The sequence below is a fragment of the Felis catus genome, chromosome E1, assembly GCF_018350175.1.
Source record: "Felis catus isolate Fca126 chromosome E1, F.catus_Fca126_mat1.0, whole genome shotgun sequence".
Classification (NCBI taxonomy): Eukaryota; Metazoa; Chordata; class Mammalia; order Carnivora; family Felidae; genus Felis; species Felis catus.
This window is the reverse complement of record NC_058381.1, coordinates 28,759,024-28,775,784: the sequence shown is the minus strand read 5'-3', so window position 1 is coordinate 28,775,784 and position 16,761 is coordinate 28,759,024.

Sequence of the window (16,761 nt, the reverse complement as noted above, 5' to 3'; positions counted from 1 at the left end):
ACTACTGGAATCGACCAGGAGCAATTGTTTTTTGTTGTCTCAAGTCGCTGTTTTACTTTTTAAACTACGTTTAAAAACATAGTTTAGGGGCGCCTGGGTGGCGCAGTCGGTTAGGCGTCCGACTTCAGCCAGGTCACGATCTCGCCGTCCGTGAGTTCGAGCCCCGCGTCAGGCTCTGGGCTGATGGCTCGGAGCCTGGAGCCTGTTTCCGATTCTGTGTCTCCCTCTCTCTCTGCCCCTCCCCCGTTCATGCTCTGTCTCTCTCTGTCCCAAAAATAAATAAAAACGTTGAAAAAAAAATTAAAAAAAAAACACACACAAAAAAAACATAGTTTACATTGGGGCGCCTGGATGGCTCAATTGGTTAAGCGGCCAGACTCTTGATTTTGACTTGGGTAATGATCACAGGGCTGTGGGATCGAGCCACACATCGAGCCCCATGTGTCTGTCTGTCTGTCTGTCTCTTTCTCTCTCTCAAATAAAAACAAACAGACAAACAAACAAATAACATTTTAAAAAGAACATAGTTTACACTGCAAAGCATGGAATACTTTTTTAAAAATTTATTTTCTTTTGAGAGAGAGGATGGGGGGGGGGGGCGGGGCAGGCGGTGTGCTGGTGCATGCACCAGCAGAGGAGAGGCAGAGAAAGAGGGAGAGGATCCCAAACAGGCTCCGTGCTGTCACCTCGGAGCCTGATGCCGGGCTCCAACCCCATGACCCGTGAGACTATGATCTGAACCAAAATCAAGAGTTAGAAGCCACCTAGGTGCCCTGGCATGGAGTACTTAAAAAGAAAAAAAAAATTTTTTTAACGGTTATTCATTTTTGAGAGACAGAGAGAGACAGGGCATGAGCGGGTAACGGGCAGAGAGAGGGAGACACAGAATCCGAAGCAGGGTCCAGGCTCCAGGCTGTCAGCACAGAGCCCAACACGGGGCTGAAACTCACGAACTGAGAGATCATGACCTGAGCTGAAGTTGGATGCTCAACCGACTGAGCCACCCAGGCACCCCATAGGCATGGAGTACTTTAATAAAAAATTTAAAATATCTAATGACAGGTTTGTGAGATGGAGCCCCACGCTGACAGCAAGGTGCCTGCTTGGGATTGTCTCTCTCTCCCTCTGCTGCTTTCCCCCGTGCTTGCTCTCTCTCTCTCTCTCTCTCAAGATAAATAAATAAGCTTAAGAAATATAACTTAAAAAAATCCAATGACATTAAACATTTCAAATTAAAATCACAAATTTGATAGGTTAAATTCTCTAATATGTTAGCTTTCCTAAATCATTTCAAACATCTACATCCTCTATACCTTTATGGGATGGTAAGATCTCTTATCTAAGAGAAGCCAACCGACCAGACTTATTTAAAGACTGAGGACCACAATACGGTTATAGATTGGAATTACAGTGAGATATTCTGTACTGAGACATTGGTTCCTAGTTACTAATTCCACAATGATTCTACCTAAAACTTCAGGTTTTCATGCCAATCTCTTCCTGTCCCAGGAATGCGGCCTTCAGACACAGGCAGGAGCGGCTCCCACTCTAGTCTCAGCACAGAGCACAAATACACATTTATTTTAAAAACACAGGCACCTTGGGGCACCTGGCTGGCTCAGTCACTAGAGCATGTGACTCTCGTTCTTGGGTTTGTGGGTTCGAGCCCCATGCTGGGTGTAGAGATTACTTTAAAAAAATCTTAGGGAGGTGCCTGGGTGGCTCAGTCAGTTGAGTGTCTGACTTTGGCTCAGGCCATGATCTCACAGTTTGTGAGTTCGAGCCCCTTGTCGGGCTCTATGCTGACAGCCCAGAGCCTGGAGCCTGCTTCTGATTCTGTGTCTCCCTCTCTCTCTGCCCCTAAGCCACTTGCATTCTGTCTCTGTCTCTCTCAAAAATAAATAAACATTAAAAAAAAAAATTTAAAAAAAATCTTAGGGGCATCTGGAGGGCTCAGTCAGTTCCTTCAACTTCGGCTCAGGTCATGATCTCACGGCTTGGGGGTTTGAGCCCCAGGTCCAGCTCTGCGCTGACGACTCAGAGCCTGGAGCCTTCTTTGGATTTTGTGTCTCCCTCTCTCTCTGCCCCTTCCCCACACGTGCTCTGTCTCTCTGTCTCTCAGAAATAAATATTTTTTTAAAACTTCGAAAAAATCTTAAACAAACAAAACCACAGGTGCCTCGATTTTGTTATGTAGATTTTACCAAGTATTAAAAAATCCCTTTTCCCCTTAGGAAAGGGGATATGCCTATTTTAGGCATAAACAGGCCTCTGAATGTGGTAACTTTTTTTTTTTCCACATAAGTGGTAGTACCTGCTACATATAGAAGAAGAAAAAAACAAAAGAAACCCGCGAGTGCCTCTGTTACTCTCGATTCTATGCTCAGTGTGGAACCAGCATGACTTCTAAATATCGACCCTCGTGTCAGATGCTCTTCAGGCCCCAGATTGGCACTTTTCCACAGCTTGTGCCCAGTGTCTGTGAAACAGAATGGGTTGTGCTGCTCTCTGTGTTGGGGACAGAATGCTGTGGATTTGAGTGGCACAGGGTTTAGGTAAGAGAAAAGACAAACTAACTTGTTAAGTCCTTTCTCTCAGACGGCATAAATGCAATAGATTTTTACATAATGTGGCATTTCCCAGTCGTGCTAAAGATCCATTTCTCTTGCTTCTCTTCATGTTCCGTTTGTGGTCCACACTGGTTAGTGTGGCATTTGCCAAAGTTACACAGAGGGACTGAGAAATATGTTGAAATATTAAACAACTCCTATTACTCTTAAATGGGCATGTATGTAGGTAATATGACGTGAAGCATGATAAAGATAACTTATATTATCACTAGATGGACATCGAATGCTAGAATTGAGAACAGTTTTATTTTTGTAAAAATATTACAGTTTGACACTCCTGGCTGGCTCAGGCAGGTAAGCCTCCGACTCCTGATTTTGGCTCAGGTCATGATCTCAGGGTCGTGAGATGGAGCCCCGCATCAGGCTCCTCGCTGGGCATGGAGCCTGCTTGGGATTCTCTCTTTTTCTCTCTCTCTCTCTCTCCCTCTCTGTCTTCACCCCTTTCCCCACTCGTGCTCTGTCTCTAAAAAAAAAAAAGATTTAATTAAAATTTCCAAAAAAATTAAATTAAAACATCAGTTTGAGTATTTTAATTTATTTAAAAAACATTTTTTAAATGTTTTTAAGAGAGAGAGAGTGTGTGAGCAGGGGAGGGGCAGAGAGAGAGGAAGACTCAGAATCCGAAGCAGGCTCCAGGCTCTGAGCTGTCAGCACAGAGCCTGATGTAGAGCTTGAACCCATGAACCGTGAGATCATGATCTGAGCAGAAGTTGTATGCTCAATCAACTGAGCCACCCAGGCACCCCTAGAGTATTTTAATTTAAAGGTTGGTGTTTGTTTATCATAATTTTAATTAAAAAAATTTAATGTTTATTTTTGAGAGAGAGAGAGGCAGAGAAAGAAGGAGACACAGAATCAGAAGCAGGCTCCAGGCTCTTAGCTGTCAGCACAGAGCCCAACACGGGGCTCGAACTCACGAGCTGTGAGATCATGACCTGAGCTGAAGTCGGACACTCAACCGACTGAGCCACCCAGGTCCCCAATTATAATTTGGATTTGAATTTCAATAGATAATTTTTAATTTTTAGAGGAAACTCCGAAGCATGACTATAACGTTACATTTTAAATATTTGACACTTACTTTAACATTTTTGATGAAATGTATATATTTTGAATACAATTACATTTTGTTTTTTAATCTTTTAAATTGAAGGTTGGCAAGGCTTTTCTGTTTAAAGCCAGATAGTAAATATTTCAGGCCTAACGGGGCCTGTGATATCTGCCACAACTATTCAGCTGTGCTGTTGTGGGGAAAGCTGCCATAGACGATAAATAAATGGATGACTGAGATTGTGTGACAGTAAATATTAACTTACAAAAACATACGGTGGGCTGAATTTTCCCAGTGGGCCTAATTTGCTGACCCTTGCTTTAGATCATTACTGTCAATACAATGTGAATTGTGTGAAAAATATGGATTATAATGATATAACTCATGATTTTGCTGACACAAAGGCAAGAAAAATTAGTTTTATAGAACAAAGATATAATAATGCATTAATTAACTCTGTCCCTATTTTATAATTGACCCAAAATTGCCACACACCAACAGAATGCCCAGAGAGGCAAATAATTATCTTCGTGACTTTGGGTTGGTTGGGCAATGATTTCTTAGCTATGACATCAAAAGCACAAGTGATAAAAGGGAGAAAATAATGAAATTGGACTTCACCAAAAGCCAAAACATTTGCTTCCAAAGGACAACATCAGGAAGGTGAAAAACCCTACAGAATGGGAGAATATGTTTGCGAATCGTATCTCTGATAAAGGAGCCTGTATCTAGAATACATAAAGAACTCTTACAACTCAGTAAGAAAATGACGAATAACCAAAATTTTAAATTGTCAGAGGCTCTGAATAAACATTTCTTCAAAGAAGATATATAAATCGCCAACAAGCACGTGAAAAGATGCTCAACTTTATTAGCATCGGGGGAAGCAGTGAGATACCACTCCACACCTACTAGGATGCATATAATAAAAAGGTCAGATAACAAGTGTTGGCAAGGATGTGGAGAAATTAGGAGCCTCCTATACCGCTGGTAGGAGTGGAAAACGGTGCAACCGCTTTAGAAAACAGTCTGGCCCTGCACCACATGGTTAAACATCGGTTATCCATACAACCCAGCTCTTCCACTCCTGTGTATGTATTCTGGGACACAGGAAAACATATGTCCACATAAAAACTGGTACATGAATGTTTATAGCAGCGTTACTCACGGTAACCAAAATGTGGGCTAACCCAAAGGTCCATCAACCGGTGAAGAGATCAACAAAATGCATATCCAGACAATGGAATATTACCTGGCAATAAAAAGAAATGAGCTAGTGGGGAGCCTGGCTGGCTTAGTCAGTAGAGCACAGGACTCTTGATCTCAGGGTTGTGAATTTCAGCCCCCTGTTGGGTGTGGAGCTTAAAAAAAAAAAAAACCAAAAACCCTTAAAACTTAAAAAAAAAACTATAAAAACAAAAGAGATGAAGGAATGAAACTTGGAAACATTATTGTTAAGTGAAAAAAGCCAGTCACAAAAGACCACATATCTTATGATTTCACTGACATGAACCGTCTAGACCAGACAAACAAGACAAAGTAGATTTGTGGTTGCCTAGGGTGGGGATTGGGCCAAAATGGTGTTGGGGGCATGACTGCCTATGGGTATGGGATTTCTTTTTTAGAGTGATGAAAATGTTCTGGAATTAGATAGTGGTGATGGTTGCCCAACTCTGAATAAACAAAAAAGCATTGAATTGTATATTTTATTATTTTAATTTATTTTTTAAGTTTATTTATTTATTTTTTTAGTAATGTCTACACCAAACGTGGGGCTTGAACTCATGACCTGAGATCAAGAGTTGGAGGCTCTTCCAACTGAGCCAGCCAGGTGCCTCTGAATTGTCTATTTTATCTCTGTTTCTTTTTTTTAATAAACTTTTTAAAAAGTTTATTTATTTATTTTGAGAGAGAGAGAGAGAGAGAGAGAGAGAGAGAGAGAGAGAGAGAGTGAGTATGAGGAGGGGCAGAGAGAGAGGGAGAGAGATCCCAAGCAGGCTCCGTGCTGTCAGCGCAAGCCCTACTCAGGGCTCCATCTCACAAACTGAGAGGTTATGACCTGAGCAGAAATCAAGAGTCAGATGCTCAACAGAGCCACCCAGACACCCCCTGAATTGTATATTTTAAGCAGGTGAATTATATGGCATGTGAATTATATCTTATTAAAACTGCTATTTTAAAAAATGCCATCTATGGGGTGCCTGGCTAGCTCAGTAGATACAGCATGTGACTTTTTGTATCTCAAGGTTTTGAGTTCGAGCCCCACTTTAGGGATAGAGTTTACTTTAAAAAAAAAAAACAACAACTGTGCCTTGCCTACGGTAGAGGCTGAAATAAAAGTTTGCTTTTTTTTTTCTCTTTCCTCTTCCCCAAACTTCCCTACCCAGGTTATCCCTGAAAGAATTGTTAGGTTATTTCACCTCTGACAGGACGTTTACCCACCACCGTCTAGGTGATCAGGGTTTTCTCTCTCCAGACACATGTCATACCCTTTAGACTTTGCCCTTCCTTTTTTCGATACCCGCTGGCCACCAATCAGCAAAGGAATTTCCCAGGATAGGACAGGCTCTGCTAACACTCATTTGATTGCTAAGGAAGAAGCCACACAGACTAGCTTAAAACAGCTTTATCCCCTAGGCTCTACAGGGACTGCTTCTGTGGACCCTTCTCCCTGGGGTCACTTCACAGTTTGAGCTGGAGACTTCCATGACTCACGCCTGCCTCACCTTCACCTCTCTTTCCATTTCTCCCCCCAGCTCCCTTCCCGACTAAATGCTCTTTCTGTCTGGACATCAGGTAGGCCCACTGGAAAAAACTTACTTAAAGTTGAATACAACAACCACCAGTAAATATTAATTTCTTCACAACTGCCTAAAACTTGATCGGACAATGTTTCCCTGAGTCTGTAATTTACCAAGATCTCCCTGAATCAGTTCTGTTGTTGACTTGGTGTTAGACTTTGGGCTTTGCTCATCTGTAAAGAGAAGTGAGTGGAGGGTAAATGGAGTCCAGATTCTCTGAGGATCCTCCGGTTCTTACGTTTCATCTTCACCTACTTGCAAACTTTTCTTTTTTTTTTTTTTTTTAATTTTTTTTTTCAACATTTATTTATTTTTGGGACAGAGAGAGACAGAGCGTGAACAGGGGAGGGGCAGAGAGAGAGGGAGACACAGAATCGGAAACAGGCTCCAGGCTCTGAGCCATCAGCCCAGAGCCCGACGCGGGGCTCGAACTCACGGACCGCGAGATCGTGACCTGGCTGAAGTCGGACGCTTAACCAACTGCGCCACCCAGGCGCCCCACTTGCAAACTTTTCTAACAGCGACTCATAATAGCTGATCATACTGCTGCCTGTATGTTACTTCCGATTTTTATAGCATTGGTGCCGGATGGGAGAGCCTTGGAACTCACGTTGAAAGCAAGGAGATGAGGGCAGGAATAAGAACCTGGGCTCTGTTCTCTCGGTGCATCTGTTGTTACCCAACCCCACTCTGGAGTGAGCACAAAGCCAGGTGACCATGAGCCCTTAGTGTGGTTATTCATGTTATTGTGATATGAACCACCAGGGCCAAGCATAGTGCTAAGAACTTCACAAGCATTATTTTATTTAATCCCCAATATAACCCTAACGTTACTTCTCATGTTATAGATAACAAACTGAGGCACAGATGGGTTAAGACCCTAGCCCAAGGGCAACCAGCTGGTAAAATAGCTGTCTAGGATTGGTACCTGGAGATGCTAAATCCGTAAGGCGAATGTTTGCATGTCTGAGGATTAATGTCCATTCTGATGATCCTATGTCCATCTGAAAAGGGCTTCTCAAATGGGTTTATGTTTGGGAAGGAGAATAGGTGTTATGACTCTTGATACTCAGAGTGGGACCTGCTTGCCAGGCAAGCAGGCAATCCTAACATCTGTTGGCAAGATGCCTGGAATGTGGGGGTCTCCAGCCTTTCTATATATTTTTTAATGTTTAGTAATTTATTTTGAGACCAAAAGCGAGTGAGCGGGGGAGGACCAGAGAGAGAGAGAGAGAGAGGGAGGAGCAGAGAGAGAGGAGAGAGAGAATCAATCCCAAGCAGTCTCCATGCTGTCAGCACAGAGCCGGACATGGGTCTCAAACCCACAAACCTTGAGATCATAACCTGAGCCGAAATAAGAGTTGGACACTCAACTGACTAAGCCACTCAGGCGCCCCTCCAGCCTTTCTTGAATGATGAAATTTCCGTCTGGTTTGAGTTTTGAAAATATCATTGCAACTAAGTAACTAACATACTCTTCTTTAGAATCCTGTTCTGGTGGCCCCAAATTAACCCAGAGTCTTTTGTGTCCAGGTAAAGCTTGGAAAGCAGAACCTTTAAAATACTTGAACCATTTGAAGCAGAGCCTCAAGTCAAGTTGTTGCCATAAAAGCATAAATATTGGGACCCAGAACATACTAAGGGGGAAAAAAAAAGATGAAATTTCATTTGCTGTAGAGATGCTCGTAAAAGCAAAGCCAGCCCATCTCTGGCCAGGGCCCAAGAAGATAAAAATGTACATAAAGGGTAACAGAGGAAAGGTGGTGACATGTCATTAGATTTAGGTCACTCGGGCCTGGGAATTACCTGAGAGGCATAGGTTTGCGTAAAAGCCTGGTAAATGGGAGAATCACTGAACTTTGAGCTAGGGGGGAGAAAAAACAAAACAATGGTTCAAAATCATTCAATTTGGTAATTTTGTGACAGAAGAAAGGAGGCTCGCTCAGAGAGTGAGGTGATTTCCTGAAGGTCATGGATCTGAAGAGAGGCAGTGGCAGAGCCAGAAGTGGTGGCCAGGCCTCCTTCGGGCTCTATTGCTAGCAGCTACCCACCAGGCTGACCAGGGTAAGCCTGGGAATAAGTAAGGACGAAAGGACAAAGCATCCTCGGGGACCAGTAAACACAGAAGAGTAGCCACAGAAGGAGAAGGGTTGTGTGGAAGCAAAGTGCCATAGGAGGTTGAAAAGGTAGGTGATTTAAAGCCCTTCTAGGCCTTGGACTGGAGCCGGAAGTTATTGGGAGGAATCTTGGAGATTCACACTTGACGAAGGGGTGAGGTCAAAAGGGGGAGGAAAAAAAAATCTTAGTCTGGTGAAACTGTGCAGGCTGCCTTTTTGTGGAGGGATATTTTAAGGCAGGGAGGCCAGTGAGGATACTGTGAAGGAAGGAGTGTACATGGGGCGCCTGGGTGGCTCAGTCAGTCAAGCCCTTGATTTCGGCTCAGATCATGATCTCACGGTTCATGAGTTTGAGCCCTGAGTCCGGCCCCTCGCTGACAGTGTGGAGCCTGCTTGGGATTCTCTCTCTCTCCCTCTGTCTCTCTGCCCCTCCCCCACTTACTCCTATCTCTCTCTCAGAATAAATAAAAATAAACTAAAAGAAAAAAAAAGAAGGCGTATGCTAGAAGTCCTTTTGCTTCTTAAATATACGAGAGAGACAGAGAGAGAGAGACGGAGAGGTCTCAGCCTCACGCTCAACTAGAATTCAGACTTGTTGGGACATGTCTGATGAGTGGTTTGGGCTGCCTTCCAGAAGCATGACTTCTAAACCCCTTGAGGAATTTCCAGATGGTCCGTTTCCATCCTCCCCTGCCCACCTACCTGCCTCCGGTGGAATGAGTCCACTTTACCCCAGGCACTCAAATGTACGAAGAGGTCTATTGATGGTACATTGTGAACAAGGGAACAGGTGGCAACTGCCCAGTGCCCCCTCTCGCCCAGCCCAGGGTGGGATTCCTCCCACCTGGACACTTGGAGCAGATTCTGTGCTCTTGGGCCCTCCCGCACCGAGCCTCAGCTGCATGACCCTCCGTGTCTCCTGTCCCAGGAGAGCTGGTGGAGTCTTGGGACTCAGGGCATCCTCAGAATGGGCTGGCAGTGTTCCATCAGCTGCAGACTGTGACCAGGGCCCGACCGGGGGTACCAGTTCCCCCAGCTCCACTCTGCAGATGCAGGCCTACCCCTGACTGGATGGTTCCCGACAACAGAGGCCTGTCTCTCATTGGCTAATCTCCCCACCAACCGCCGGCCACCAGTCTGAAGAGCAAGGTCTATTTATGAATGGCATAAGTGTTTCTAGCTTTCTTAGGGAAGCAATTTAACAAATCAGTACATTTTTTGAGCAATTGTTAGGTTAAATAAGCACAACTGATGAGATGTAATTATAAACTTGGGTTCTCTCTCTTGTTAACCGTTTAAATTCAGTGGGGCTGTAGGATTACTGCACCTGGATAAAAATTGAGACAGTCCCCATAATTTTCTTGTTTTGTTTTTTTCTTTATTTTTTAATGTTTACTTTTGAGCGAGAGAGAGACGGAGTGCAAGCAGGGGAGGGGCAGAAAGAGAGGGAGACACAGAATTTGAAGCAGGCTCCAGGCTCTGAGCTCTCAGCATAGAGCCCCAAGGGGGGCTCAGACCAAATTGTGAGATCATGACCTGAGCCGAAGTCAGACGCTTAACCGACTGAGTCACCCCGGCACCCCTCTTTTTTTCTTTTTTCTTTCTTTTTTTTTTTTTTAAGATTTTTAAAATTACGTTTAAGTAATCTCTACCCCTAATTTGGGGCTCGAACTTGTAACTCTGAGATCAAGAGTTGCACACTCTACTGATGGAGACAGCCAGGTCCCCCTCCTGGGGCACAAAAAATTGTAGTCTGTGTTCACCCTAAGTCTGAATATAGATGCAATTCGGTGACGAAAATATTTATATAATCATTAAAATTCCAAATATGATGTAAAATTAAGGCTTTTCCCCTGTCCTTTAGGTCAGGTTGGACATACGTGGTCAGCAACCCTTTTGTCCCTCCTCTCCCAGCTTTCTGGCTGTGGTTTCTGATGCTTACAGTGTTGGAATGGACAGAAGCAGGAAAGTTTCCACTTGATTGGTCCTGGCATGGGGATCTGGCGTTGGTGTTCTCTGCACTTGGCAGGTGTTTTAAGCAGATACCTCTGTGTGCTTTATATCCCTCTCTGTCTTAATCAGTTAGGGCCACTATAACAGAGTACCAATGGGTGAGTTATAAACAACAGAAATTTCGCACAGTTCTGGAGGCTAGAAGTCTGAGATCAGGGCGCCAGCAGGGGCGGGTTCTGGTGAGAGCACTCTTCTGGGTTTCAGACTGCTGACCAGTCTCACTGTATCCTCAAGTGGCAGAAAGACAGAGAGCTAGCTCCTTGGCCTCTTCTTATGAGGACACTAATCCCATTCATGAGGGCTCCACCCTCATGACCTAACTACATCTCAGAGGCCCCACCCCCAAAATACCATCACATCGTAGGTAGAATTTCAACATAAGAATTTGGGTGGGGGGCTCCTGGGTGACTCAGTGGGTTAAGCGTCCAACTCTTGATCTGGGCTCAGGTCATGATCTCACGGTTCGTAGTTTGAGTCCCCCCTCTCCCCCACCCTGTCTTTCAGCCCCTCGTCAGGCTCTGCGCTGACATCGAGGAGCCTGCTTGGGATTCTCTCTGTGTCTCTCTCTATCCCTACCCCAATCATGCTTACTCTCTCTTTCTCTCTAAATAAATAGATGAACTTAAAATTAAAAAAAAAAAAAAAAAGAATTTGTAGGGGACACATTTCGTTCGTAACACCCCCATTGCTGGGGACTTCTCACCTCTGGTTCTCTTCCTTTGGGTGATGCATTTACCTCTGGTTCATTGCTTACTGCTTTATCCATCCTTCGAAATGCAGCCATACCTCCAGGTTCCTGCTGAAATCTCTTTGCCCTTCTGGGCTGCCCTCTTAGATAGCACCTTTGACTCTCCCAGGCCGAGCGTCTCTCTCACTCACAGCTCTTCTTCTGCCCCAACAACTGTGAGGATAGCTACTGCCCAAGTATAACCCCTACTGTGCCTCTTGCCGTTTTGGTTTCTCAGACTTGACACCTGTGAGATGGGGGTGGAAAGGAACTCACAGCACAGCTTTCCCCAAAGAAACTCTCATCTAAAATCTTACTCTCAGCTTGTTTACACCTTATATACTCTTTGCCACTTACTTTGTAAATCCTGGTCTGACACTTCACTTTGGAAATTGGTATTTCTTGTGCTTCGACTAAAGCTTCTATTTTAATTAATTAATTTATTTATTTATTTATTTATTTATTTATTTATTTATTTATAATATAATTTGTCAAATTGGTTTCCATACAACACCCAGTTAAAGCTCCTATTTTAACATCTGATTTTGTTTCATCTAAGACACGTTTTGAACCAAAATGCTTCTCTTATCTGAATCCTGAGCATTAATATGATATTTACTTCTACTTAAAAAATTTTTTTTCATCTTGATAAGTGTACTCTTCAATCCCCATCATCTACTTCCCCCGCCCCTCCACCCACCTCCCCTCTGGTAACCATCAGTTTTGTTCTCTACAGTGAAGAGTCTGTTTCTTGGTTTCTCTCTCTCTCTCCCTTGGCTCATGCATTTACCTCTATTTTTCAAGCCAAGGATACTGTCTACCATTTGGATTTATTTCCCCGGCTCCACCCTTATAGATGCAAATCTGGATTATAGTGTTCTAGTGAGAGAAGGGGGCTCTAATTTAAAAGAGAGAGAGAGAGAGAGAGAGGCAGCACTTCAACCAAACTGTAAGGCCCTGGGGGGGAACACCTGTATGGTCCTCTAACTCTGGAGGAGAGTTGCTCTCCCTCTCGGATTTCTAGCATCTCTGGGATGTGGCGAGAGGTGATAGAGCAGTGGCAAAGGGAGACGTCTTCAATTGAAGACGGAGACACTGCTGGGGATTCCCTGCAGGAACAGGCATGAGCAAAAAGCATTCAGAAACGTAGGGCATACATGACCTTGAGCAAGTTAATTCTCTAAGCCTTGGTTTCCACCTCTGTGGGATGAGAATAAGACTCTCTGTGTTGCTGAGAGCCAAGAGCCTATGAAGTGCATCTGAAGTTGAGAAGTGGGTCACGAGTGTCCAGAATTGGTATCGACAGTTAGACTCGATTTAGTCTCCCATCTCAGACCGTGTGGACCTTGAAAGTCAGGGCCCATGTCAAATTTTTTTCCTTCTGTCTCAATGGGAGCACAGTTTACTGGATGGAATTGTGGTGCTGTTGGCCTGGATGTTTGTGGCGTGGGTTTGCTCTACAGAGCCACATGTTTCTTTCCCGTGTGCTCTCCATCAGGCCGAACCTGCAGAAAGTGAGTGGAGGACCAGTAATTACCCTAGCTTCATCACATCCCAGAAAACCCACTCCAAAGCCCCTTTAATGATTGATGTGATTACTTTGTTTCCTTTTCCAAGATATTTTTTGAAATGTTGAGCCCAATTCTCTTTGCTTCTGCTTTTGCTGCAACTCAAGGTGTATTTCCCGAGTTTCTTTGCTTTTCCCCCTATTCTCTTAATAATGTTCTTTTTACCTTCACCTGCCTCTGGGTTTTTAGTGTGCCCTGTGACCTGTATTCATTTGCTCAGACAGGGGTGTGGAGAAAGCGTAGGCCAGGAAATCCCAGCAACCTCCAGCTAATGCACAGAGTCTTTAGTTTGGTGATTACTACAATTGTTGCCTCGTGGAACAGTGAGCCATTAGCTGGTTCTCACCCCCCTATTAGTATTACCCTGTAATTTAATCACAATTAGACTCCTAGAAACACAGACATAGAAAACAAGTGGGCAAAGGAGGGAGATGGCAGAAAGCAACAGCAGCCAGGGGTTCCAGTCGAAGGCACTTTTTTCAGAGGGTGCAGGGCCAGAGAAGAGGGAGGTTGGGGCTCAGAATGAGGTAACTGGGCAAACGATTAAAGGGACTTCACGTTTTACTCCTTGGTATTGGGGTTGGGGTCTACGGGGGCATTGATCTGATGGACTAGGCTGAGCTGGGCTTGTTTGACAGCAATGGGGATTGAAAGAGGTCTTAAGAAGTGACCCCATGTCCCCTTCACCTTCTCTCCTTGGAACCTGTGGGAGGAAGGTCTCAGAGAGGACCCCCAGAGGAGGTGTTTCTTTGTCTCATCTGGCTTCCTCTCTTGGGGCCCAAAGAAAGCTCTTGAATATATGTTGAAACCAACCTTCTTTCTGAGGGGCTCACAGAGATGTGGAGATACCATTCCCATTGGCTATGTGTCCTACTGGGAAGTCTGGATGTAGGCAGTGGACACAACCAGGGCTAGAAGTAGGAGGCATCGTGAGGTAGAGGAGATTTGAGGAGGGTGTCCTTAGGCCTTTCCACAGTACTGTTGTCCTACTTAAGCCTCAGAAACCTGGAGTGCAGTGTAGGAAGGAGGAAGCCCAGTATTTGAGCCCCCAGATGACAAGGAAACTATTATATCACACTCTGACGTGGATTGATCCAGGACGAAAAGAGCCAAGTGTGCAAGTTCAGCGCAGCCCTGTCCCCTCATTCTTAAATAATAGCAGCCGCCTTTGGCCAAAGTCAAGTTGCACAGTTGACTGAGGGCACGATGAGGATACGGCAGCGGGCAGGGGGAAGGGTGACCGGAGCAGGGCAGGGTGAGCAAGAAGCTGGGAGCCCAAACATGTGTGAGCAAAATTATAAAATGCCTCGGAGGCCTCCCAGTTCCCTTTACCCTACCTCTCCTCTTACAGTTAGGAACCAGTCTTCCTACAAATCCACTAATGTGTTTAATAACTGAATATCCTCAAGGGTATTGAGAGAAGTTTCTGGCACTCCAGAACGTTCCGGAAGTCCAAGGCTCCTTTCCCCAAATCAGGAGGCAAGACCTGGGTGCAGGGGAAAGAGGACTTCTTCCTTCTGACTCTCTTGGTATCAAATTCTCCAATTCTCATGGTAAACTTGCGATCCCAAGTTGGAGGCTTTCCAGGACAGTTCTAGTTTTAAATATTGTATCCTATTGTCCTCACAAGTACTTGTGAGGCCACATGCCCTGATTTTGTTATGGAAAAAAACTGTAAGTACAGTCCTAGCTCAGAGCATTTCCTGTCCAGCTGAGTCTACATAAATCTTGCCCTTCCCTGGCACCTAGGCGTAGTGGCGTTTAGCAGACTCGCTGGAATCCCAGCTAAGGAAACATTAGCTTGCAGGTTGGCGTAGGAACAAACCTCCCGTTTTTTGAAGCTTGATTCCGAAGCCCCCCAAAATGTATGCAAAAGCCCACCCTCATTATGGATGACGATTAAGACTTGTTTTCACCTGTAAACCTCAGATGTGGTCATGTGGCTTTCAGCTTTTCAGAATTCTCTCTCCCCCTGGCTCCCTGATACAAGTCCCTTTAATAGAGAACAGAGCCTTTTACTCTCTAACGAGAGACGAGAGTTAACTGGCCTCTTCCTCCTGGGGCACCGTTCTTCACACCGAAGGTTTCAACCCACGGTTGGGTCATGAAATCAATTTAGTGGGTCCTGACCTTTGGCAACACTTCAAAACTCTATCTAAAAATGGATATAGATATAGCTCTACATATAGATGTGGATGCAGAATGGAAGAGAGAAGGGAAAGGAACACATTAGTACACACCACACTTGATTCGGGTAAGTACGGCTTCACGAGACGTTTGTTTCTGTCTTATCTACCTGTATGCATATGTATGTGTGTCTTACATGTGGGTTACTATGTAAAATGTAGTTTTTCCCTGTGAGTCACAGTAAGAAAGTTGGAGACCACTCTCCTAGGAGAGGTCACCTTGACACTGAAACCTCTAAGGCAGACCGTCCCTTGAGAGCTGGTTCCACCGGGAAGGCAGAAAGAGTAGCAAGCTGCCCAGCACCTGTGTGGGAGGAGCCTGGCCAAGGGCAGGGGGACAGAGGGTGCAGGAGGAGAGAGGAAAAGGCCTGAGCCAAAGCCCACTCCTCCAGCCAGGATGCACTGAGTGCCAACAGCGCCCCAGGCGCTCCGCCAAGTGGCTTAAGTGAATTATCCTTTTCAAGTCTTACCACATCCCCTAAGGGAGATGAGTACTGTCCTTACCATCCCCATTTTTTTTCCTATTTTTAGATTTTTTAAAGTTATGTCGATGCCCAGACACAGGGCTCGAACCCACAACTCAGATCAAATGCTCTACTGATTGAGCCAGCCAGGTGACCCTACCACCCCCATTTTAGAGATGAGGAAACTGAGGCTCAGGAGGCTCAATAACTTGCCTGAAGACACACAGCTTGTGCCTAGCAGACAAAACTTGGTCTCACACCCGGGTGTGCCCAATTTTTCAGCCCACGCTCTCTTGCAATCAGAGCTGGCGGTTCTCTCTGGCCTGAGGAAGGGGTCTGGTATTGGCCCTGTATCAATGATCAAGTTCTGCCAGCCAGGGGCCTTGCCTGTGGGCGCAGTGCAGGCGGGGCCAGGGCGTGAAGGAGCTCAGGCTTGGGAGCCCCGGGGCCAGGGGCTGGTGGCTGCGAGGGTGGCGGAGCCCTCCCCCAGCCCTGCTCCTCCTGGCAGTAGGCTGCAGCTTTGCCGCCGCAGAAATCGCTGCTAATTATAACCAAACAATGAGCAATCACAGCCTGCTGGCGGTTAAGCTCTCGTTAGAGGTCTGGCAGGCTTTTCATTAGAACCTCCCGGCGGCCTGAAGGCGGCGGCAGGAACTCTGGGCTCCAGCTCCCTCCTCCCCTCCTCCCCTCCTCCTTTCCTCCCAGCCTGGGCCCCCGGTTGCAGTGGGGCTTAAGCTAGCTCCTGCCCCGTGTGGGTGCTGTGTTCAGTGCTGCAGGGGGTACCAGAGGCAGAGCTTTGCTCTTGGCTTCAGTGAGTTCACCGTCCCCTCAGCAGTCTTGTGATAGGAATCAAAAAAAGCCAGGCCCACTTGAGCCTGGCAGAGAAGAGAAAGGTTTTGGAAAGTTTTGTGTCCTTGGCTGCTTCTATCTTGAGGGCCTTTCTTGGATGCTGCGAAAATTTATTTTCTGCTGTTCAATAATGTGGAGCACAAAAGTGCTTGCTCTGGGTAAAGGATGTCTAGTGGTGCTCATTTCTACAGGACGTCCCAGGGAGAGGGACTCTCAGAATTTTGGGAAGTGTAAAGTGGGGTCAATAAAAGAGACACATGGAGGCACCTGGGTGGCTCAGTCGGTTGAGCGTCCTACTCTTGGTTTTGGCTCAGGTCAGGTCATGATCTCATGGTACGCGTGGGACTGAGCCCTG